Source organism: Palaemon carinicauda, chromosome 17 (assembly GCF_036898095.1).
Source record: "Palaemon carinicauda isolate YSFRI2023 chromosome 17, ASM3689809v2, whole genome shotgun sequence".
In the NCBI taxonomy this organism is placed as follows: Eukaryota; Metazoa; Arthropoda; class Malacostraca; order Decapoda; family Palaemonidae; genus Palaemon; species Palaemon carinicauda.
In genome coordinates this window covers 95,238,791-95,248,790 of record NC_090741.1, presented here as the reverse complement: position 1 = coordinate 95,248,790, position 10,000 = coordinate 95,238,791, and positions in this window count along the sequence as shown.

Below are 10,000 nucleotides of genomic sequence, written 5' to 3'. Positions count from 1 at the left end.
ATTATTATTATTATTATTATTATTATTATTATTATTTATATTTTTTTATAATTTTTTCATAATTATTATTATTATTATTATTATTATTATTATTATTATTATTATTTATTATTATTATTATTAATATTATTATTATTATTATAATTTTTTTTTAATAAGTTAAGCTGCAACCTTAGTTAGAAAAGCAAGATGCTATAAGCCTGAGTGCTCCAACAGGGAAAAATAGCCCAGTACGAAAAGGAAATGAGGAAATGAATACAATATAAGAGAAGTAATGCAATCAAAATAAAATGTTTTGATAACAGGGACAATATTAAATTAGATCTTTAATATGTTAACTATAAAAACTTAAAAAAAGCAAGAAAAAGATAGACAAGATAGAACATTGTGCCCGATTGTACCCTAGAGCAAGTTGAGAGAGAGAGAGAGAGAGAGAGAGAGAGAGAGAGAGAGAGAGAGAGAGAGAGAGAGAGTGAGAGAGAGCACAGTAAACCTAAGATATAAAACATTTAGCAAGGCAAGTAGACCATGGAAATGGTAAAATGGAAAGTTTAAAAACAACTAAAGTTTATTGAGGACAGACAGACAGACAGACAGGCAGACAGACAGACAGACGATCTTGAAATATGTAACCCAACACTTTGGTCGTGGAATCTATTCGAATCCGTCTCCAGAATCTTTTAAAAGAAGGAATATCCCTTTTCAACTTCTCGCAACTTGAGTCAGAAAATCCTCCAGGAATAAATTTTTAGTCCCATTTTTTTTTTCCTTTTATTCAGGGAGGAAAATCCGGGTGTGATGAAACCCGATCACTTTCAATCATGTGTTCGCAGATTCTGTGGTTTTATGCGTGGAATCTTTGCCAGGTTTCTTGCACGTGTAAAATATATTTCGTTTTCGTTATATTTTATCTTCGGTGACGACGATCATTTCTATTTTAAAGTTTAGGTAATCCGGTTTTTTTGGTTTTTGCAGTTCATAAGTAGAATCTTTTCAAATAGTTCCCTTCTCTTGCAAGGGAAAATCATGTAGGTTTTTGGTTGATTCTATTACTTTACCAATTTTAATATCTTATTTTTTTTTGAGTACTCACAATTGAAATCTTTATTTGGAAAATTATTATATAGTAAAACATTTTTTCACCGAAATTAACTTTTAATATCTTTGATGCCAACTGTCTTTTCCAATAGTGATGCTAAAACTAGAATGTCTTATTTCCTGTTTTTCATTCATTGAATATTTGTAAATGGCTATCGGCTATGAGGTTTTAGGGTCACTTTTTCCAGCATTGAATTGGGTATTCCCCTGAATGGTTGTAAATTTTTACCAAGGTTTTTTTTTTCTAAAGTTTCCAATAAAATTTCATGATTTTCCATTTTGTTTTATTATTTCACAAAACTGTTATTCAAACGCTTGTACTAAATGTCTAACTAAAAGAGTCTGGTCACTGTCTCATTCGTCCACGTGGTTTATTCATTATCGAATAGGCTATCATTAATTTTCTTTAACTGATATATTTTTTTCTCAACAAGAGAGATTATTTGTATAAAGTTTAGTGTTTATTATCCTCATCAAGGAGATAGCGTATTAATTTTAGTTAATATCTACGTAGGTTAGCTTAGATTATTGTAAATATTTGATGAAAGACATCGTATATTTATGGGCACTGATAGAGATTTAATTATTTCTATCCTGCTAAATACTTAATGGTCTCCAGTAGCTCAAGTGAACGGTTTTGACAAATATTTTTAAACTTTGATTGTCTGATCTCGGGTTACTTAACGAAAAACCCTAGACAAAATGGCAGTGACACATGAAAGTAGACGATGATGGTGATAATCAGCTTCTGGTACGAGACGATACAGATTTGATGACTAATTTCAATACCCACCAGAATAGAGATTTTTGTGTTAGTCACCATTTAATTCTATCTCAAACGAAAAAAAACACTTTTCGGTACTAGTAGGAAGTGATTTGGTGATAGGATTTAAGTTTTCCATAAACAATAGCTTATGTTTCTTTCTAGATCGAAGTGTTTGTTCTCCACAGTATATATATATATATATATATATATATATATATATATATATATATATATATATATATATATATATATATATATATATATATATATACATATATATATGTATATATATAAATATATGTATATATATATATATATATAGATATATACACATATATATACATATATATATATATATATATATATATATATATATATATATATATGCATATATATATATATATATATATGTTTATATATATAAATACATATATATGCATATATATATATATATATATATATATATATATATATATATATATATATATATATATATATATATACATATGCATATATATATACATATGTTTATATATATAAATGAATATATATGCATATATATATATATATATATATATATATATATATATATATATATATATATATATATATATATATATGCATATATATATATATATATATATATATATATATATATATATATATATATATATATATATATATATATATATATATATAAGCAACAAATCCCTTAAAAACAAATTCGTTCTGCCCCTAAGTCATATATCCACATAAAGATTCGTATTATTTGAAAATTTCTTCTACCTTGCCAAGGATTCGAACCAAAGCATTGCGTAGAAATGAAGGTAAAAATTTCATTTAGACCATTCAGCAGAATGGCCTAAGTAAACTGTTTACCGTAGTTTCTCACGAGTTGTTCTGGCTCGCATCTTTGACATGGCAGAAGTAATTATTATAGAAAAATATTCTTAATAGGTCTTTGATACATTGACAAAGTGAATTCGATATTAAAAATATTTGTGGTTTTTGTTAATAAATAAAATTGCTACTGCTATTGATACATTCATTATGTACTAGTATGTATGTATATATGGTTAGGTTTAGTAAAATTCGGAAATCAAATCACTTGAAATTACATATAAAAATTAGACTATACTGTATATCACTTTAGTGAGACAGGTTTTACTCCATGAACATGAGTCATGGTATGACAATGAAACAATCTCAAAGAGATTTTGTAGATTTGAGAACAAAGTCCTCAAAAGGATATTGGGAGTTATATGGCAGGACAAGATTAGAAATAAATCTATAAAAGAGATTACTCGAGTGCCATATGTAAATGAGATCATGATGACTGGTAGATGGAGATGGTTTGGGCATGCTCTTCGCACTCCCCAGGAGAGATTACTTCACCAATCGTTCAGCTGGGCTCCACAAGGGACTAAAAGAGTTGGAAGCCCCAAACCTACATGACTGAGAACTATGAATCACGAAGTAGAAGATGATGAATGGAGAAGTATTGAAATAAAACTTCAAAATAGAGACGACCGCTGAAATCTAGCCTAGCCCCTTTGTGTCAATAGGCGTAGGAGATGGTGATGATGATGATTCTATATATATATATATATATATATATATATATATATATATATATATATATATATATATATATATATATATATATATATATATATATATATATATATATATCCACTGATCAGAAGAATAGTTTTAATTTTTCTGAACGACGTTACTGCAGCTAGACCTTCATTTCCAATTTATTGTTTACTGTTTTCTGGTCAAGAGCTAAAAATGTAAAACTCGGTGAGACAAAAAATGGCTAATTAGCTGTGTTCGTGCTGTATGTAAGAGAGAGAGAGAGAGAGAGAGAGAGAGAGAGAGAGAGAGAGAGAGAGAGAGAGAGAGAGAGAGAACGCCAACAGGAAGGGCATTACCAAATTTAATGAAAGGAAACATGATAATCCCATCCTTTTTTGTGTGTGTTCTTTCCCTTAAAGCAGCTTTTCCTGTTCCTCTTCATCCTCGTATTTCGCTATAGAAGAATTGATACAAAAAAGCCTCATTGTGTCTCTTTTTCTACGGATTCTTTTCACATATTCATAAGTTCAGAGAGAGAGAGAGAGAGAGAGAGGAGAGAGAGAGAGAGAGAGGAGAGAGAGAGAGAGAGAGAGAGAGAGAGAGAGCAGGTAAAGGATTAAAACTATCCTTAAATGAATGAAGAGGGATCAGCAACATAACCTCTAAATAGCAGAGGTAAAAGTAAACAATAGATTGCTAAGGTTTTAAAGTTTTACAGTCGCCCATGAATGGCAGAGGCAAGGGACAAAGCCGGTGATATAGGAGAATGACACTCCAAAATTAAACTATTGTTCTCTAGTCTTAAGTTGCGGCCTAGCCTTTGTAGTAATTTTGCCGTGGCACCAGCCACAGATTGAGATATTACAGCTAGAAGGTTATTGGGTCCTTTGACTGGTCAGACAGTACTACATTAGATTCCTCTTTCTTGTTACGGGTCATTTTTTCTTTGCCTACACATACACCGAATAGTCTGGCCTATTCCCTCCACATTCTCCTCCGACTTCATGCAACTTACAACACTGAGATAACCGAACAATTCTTCTTAGCTCAAGGGGTGAACTAATGCACTGTAATTATTCAGTGGCTACTCTTCTCTTGTTAAGTGTAAAACAGACCCTTTTGCTATGGTCAGCAACTCTTCTAAGAAGAGGACACTCTAAAATCAAACCATTCTTCTAGTCTTGGGTAGTGTCATAACCTCTGAACCATGGTCTTCCAATGTCTTGGGTTAGAGTTCTCTTGCTTGAGAGTACACTCAGACACACTATTCTCTCTTCAGTGTTGATATATGATAGATTCATTTTAACGTTCTTGCTGATCTTGAGATATTTCATGTTGTTATTCAATACTTCTTTTAGCTTAGGAAGTTTATTTCCTCATTTCCTTTCCTTACTGAGCTATTTACCCTGTTGGAGCCCTCGGCCTTCTAGCATCCTGCTTTTCCAATTAGAGCTAGAGCTTGCCAGGTAATAATGATAATGATGATGATAATATCTTAACAATATTATTTTTTTCGATTACTTATACATTAATTTTTATTAGGTGCAAAAAAATTTATTATTATTATTCTTATAATAGTTAATTTATTTCCTTAATATTCATCTTATGGTATGAATAACACAGAAACCCGAATTAACCTCATCATTCAGTACTATGATAGCTACAGATGACGAAATTTATTTTATCAAAGTAGAACTATCATGATTTTCAAGTTTAATTTCTGCCAATGATTATTTTTGCCAAATCCTATATGAAATCTGAATGGGAATCTCTCGATATCTAGGCATATTTTGAGATCCTTAAGTCATGAACCCGATCCTTCTTCTTCCTTCCAAGCCAAGAAGGAAATTAATTTTGATCTCCAATCACCAGATGGCAATGTTGAGAAATAGAGAAAAAGAGAATCTCTCTCTCTCTCTCTCTCTCTCTCTCTCTCTCTCTCTCTCTCTCTCTCTCTCTCTCTCTCTCACTATAAAGCCTTGGGGATAAAATAGATTTCTCATTCAACATTTCCACATTTACCAGTCTTCATTTTATGCTTAAAAATATATCTCTTCCTCTTTATTTTTCTTTTTTGAACAAACAAATGCATATTTACGTACACAGTCACACAGTTTTATCAGTCTCTCTCTCTCTCTCTCTCTCTCTCTCTCTCTCTCTCTCTCTCTCTCTCTCTCTCTCTCTCTCTCTAAACACGAACTGACTCGCTCGCTTGGTCAATTCCGAGTGATATCTATGCAAGGAAATTTATATTTGCACCCCCCAAAGAATTAGATGTGCCACACGATAGATATCTTTTATTAGATCATCTTCATAATTACATCCAAGTCGATTCAGTTTAATGGTAAATCATGAGTATCTGAAGGAAGCTCCAAGTCATGCATTGCCCGACAGTACCGTATAGACCGTACATAATCGAATTAGTGAGTGTAAGAAAGAGAAAGGGGTTAAATGTTATCGGTGTGGTATGACTGGGCACATAGCGAGTGGATGTTGGAGTAATCGTACAAATGTGATTTGCGGCAATTGTGGTAAGGATGGTCATTATGCTAGAATGTGTACTGAATGTGGTGCAGATGGGCATGTAGCTAGAGTATGTAGGAAGAAGGGGGTAAGTCAGCCAGGATGTTCGGAAAACTAGAGTGTAAGAGGGTTCAGCTGGGTTAGTCCTCGAGTGTGTGCGGAGTGAATGTGATGCATGTTCGTGAAGGTTTACTGCATGAAGACGTGATGGGTGAAAGAGCTTATGACTGCATGAGTGTAAAAATAAATTTTAATAGTATAGAGCTAGTTGGTCTGATTGATACTGATTGTGGTGTCAATTTAATGTTTAAGAATGCGTACGATAAGGTAAGGGATGTTTGTGAATTTAGGGGGTGTAAAGGTGAAGAGAAAGGTATCGGTAATTTAAGTATGTCTGTGCAAGGAAAGTTACGTGAAAATGTTATGATTGGGGACTGATGATAGAAGATAATGATTTTTATGTGGTTGAGGGAGTAAATGACAAATATGATGTGTTGTTAGGTTATAACTTCTTGAAAAAATGTGGTATGATTGTATATCCTGGTGTAAATATGATAGAGATGAAAGTTAATGGTAAATTTTGTGGGGAATTTTATTTGAATGAAGATGGTAGTGTATGTACGAAGGTATGGAAAGGTGTGCAGTTAATAGCAAAAGAAGGTGTTAAATTGTCAAGGGATGAGAGTGAGGTTATCAGTGTAAAAGTTGCATGGCCGAATGGTCTATGAATTGCCTATAGTGACAATTGTGAATATGTAGTGGAAGGTTCGGAAGCAAGTAATTTAGTGAAAACAAGTGTGCATGTGTATGATGGTATTTTGAATTTGCAGGAGCCGAAGGTGTATGTGGGCTTGTTGCTGACTGTAAGGAGGAAGAGAATACGGGGTATACGTCAGGGTGATTGCATGGGATGTATGTATACGTTGGTCAATGTAGAGGATGAAAGGTATGTTAAATTGAGACATGTTATGACGGGTAAGATAAAGCAGGATGACGATTGGGACTGTGAAAGTTTGAAAGAAATAATTAATGTAGATGAGAATATAAGTGAGGGAGAAAGGGTACAATTGTATAGGATGTTATGGGATAGACGGAGGGTTTTGAGTCGTGGTGACGAGGATTGTGGGGGATCAAAGCTGCCTGAATTTAAGATAGTTCTTAGTAATGATACCCCCATATATCAGCGTCCCCGACATTTTTCTCCGCCTATGGCCAGAGAAATAGAAGAGCAGTGCCAGGAGTTAGAGCAAAAGGGTGTAATAGAAAGGAGTGAGAGTGCCTGGAATAGCCCTATTGTACCTGTAAGAAAGCCGGATGGGAGTTCACATATGTGTATTGATTATAGGAAGGTGAATAAAGTAACTGTTAAAGAACGTTTCCTGATGAATGTAGTGTCTGACTGTGTGTATAAGATGCATAGTATGAAAGTTTTTACAAAATTAGATTTAGTTAGGGGCTATTACCAGATACCTCTGGCAGAGGGGAGCAGGCCCATTACGGCATTTTCAAGTAGTAATTGTCATTATCTATTTAGAAGATTAAGTTTTGGCCTTACTAATGCGCCTGCTGCCTTCCAGAGGGCGATGAATGTAGTTTTGGGTGGGTTTGATCGACAGAAGGTGACTGTTTTTATAGATGATATTTTGATTGCTAGTGAGACTGTTGAGGAACACATGCAGTAGGAACACATGCAGTTGCTTGAAGCAGTATTAGAACGTTTGATAGAAGTTGGTGTGAAAGTTAAGCTTGAAAAGTGTACATGGTTGGCCGGGGAGGTGGAATTTCTTGGGCATGTGGTGAGTGAATTGGGTATAAGGAAGAGTGATAAGTTTGTGAGTAAGGTGAGAGAATTTCCATGTCCTCGTACGGTGCGTGAGTTGAGAGGTTTTCTTAGGTTGATTGAATTTGGTCGGAAGTTTGTCAGAGATTGTTCGGGAATAGGGAAGCCTTTGAATGAGTGGACAGGTAAGAGAAATAGTAGGAGACTGAAATGGGATGTGCGTATGATTGAAGCATTTGAAAAGTTGAAAGAAGAGGCTGCGAGAGACGTCACTTTGGCCTTCCCGACTATAGTGAGCATGCGAGTATGCTAGAGTTATATACGGATGCTAGTGGGATTAGTATGGGTGGTAGATTGGTTCAAATGCAAAGAATAAATGGAGATGAACAGTTGAGAGTGATAGCGTATGTAAGTAAAGTATTTAATAAGGCTGAGCGAAAGTATTCCACGATTGAAAGGGAGTTGGCTGTGATATGGTTTTGCGTGAAAGCGTTGAAAGTATTTTTGTATGGTGTGAGATTTATTGTGCTTACTGACCATCAGCCCCTAGTGTACATGATTAGGAAAGAGTCTATGAATGCTAGGGTTGCGAGGACAATTGAGGATTTGAATGAATTTGATTTTAAGCTAGAATATGTACCTGGGAGTAAGAATGTGATAGCAGATGCGATGTCAAGAATGCATGGTAAGATAGAAGATAGCAGCGAGAATGACAGTAATTTTGAAAGGTTGCCGAAAGATTTAGTGGTGGTACTAAGTTTTGAAGGGGAGGACATGGTGTATAAATGTATTTTGAGTGGGTTGAATAAGTTTAAATTGAAGGGTTTGAATAAGGATATACCTGCTAGTGTAGATGAGCTTAGAATGAGTGTTAGGAATGAAGTATCGAAAGAAATGGCATATAAGGAGGAGGATAGTGTGCTTGAGGGTGAATTGTTATCAAAAGTATTGTTGGTAGTAAGTATGTTGTATGGTGTCACTGATGCAATACCAGGCAAATAAGGAGACTGAAAGTGAGTATATATTGAGGTTACAATGTAATGAAAGATGTTGCAAGTTGTTGAGTGAGAAGGAGGATTGCCCGAGTGACTTGAATCTGAGTGGTATGAGCATGGAAGATAGCGAAGATGAACATAGGTGTGACAAGAATGACCCTATTGATAGGAGAGTAAACATTTGTATGCATGGTGTAAAAGGAAGAATGATGACGTATGTGGGTATAAATGGGAATGAATACTGTAGTTTAATTGATACAGGTGCGCAAGTGTCATTAGTGAATATGTCTGTTATCAAGGAAATAGAGCGGTACAATTGGGAAGTGAAAAGGCAATGTACGAGTGTGAGAATTCATGGGATAGGTAAAGGAAGTTTGCTAGTTTGGGAAAAAGTGCGTTTGAAAGTAAAACTGGGAAGTATGGAGGTGGAACATAATTTAATTGTAATGGGAGAGAATGAGATGCCTAGTTGTTTTTTGATAGGGACTGATTTTTTAAGATTGCATGATCTATCAGTTTATATTGGTAGTGGTTTGCTTTTGAAGAATGGATGTGAAGTAGTTGTGATAGAAGATAATAGTGTATTTATGGCGTATTTGTTGGCATAATTGATATTACGAGGAGTGAGGATGATCTATTGACTAAAGATGAGGTGGAAGAAATGCAAGATGAATGTGTGGAAATTAAAAGGTTATGTGAATGTATGTTGAATAGTATTGAGGTAGAAGAATGGTCGTCTGATTTAGAGGTGTATAAGAAAGTAAGTAAAAAAACTTATTGTGTGTAAGAATATTTGTTTATTTTCTACATAAAGGAATGGATGAAGATATATATGTTCCTGTGTTTCTGATGCATGCAGCTGTAAGTATCTGTATGTTAGTGCATGACAGATATGGGCATATGGGTAACAATAAATTGTGGGAATGCATGCGTGAGAGATTTTTTACACCTGGGTTGAGTCAGATATGTAAGGATGTAGCGACTACGTGTGAAGATTGCCAGAAAGGGAAGTATCAGAGAGTGCATGGTAATCCGCCTGTTTTGAGATTACGTATGAAAGAACCATTTGAGATGTTTGTGATTGATTGTGTTTCGTTGCCTATGACTGCGAGAAGACATGTGGGAATGATTGTTATGGTTGATCACATGAGTAAATTAACATATGCAGTATCCATCAAGGATAAACGGAGCGAAACTGTTGCAAGAATGGTTGGTCAAGTGATGTTGCCGATGTGTGTGTGTAAGCCTGCGAGAATG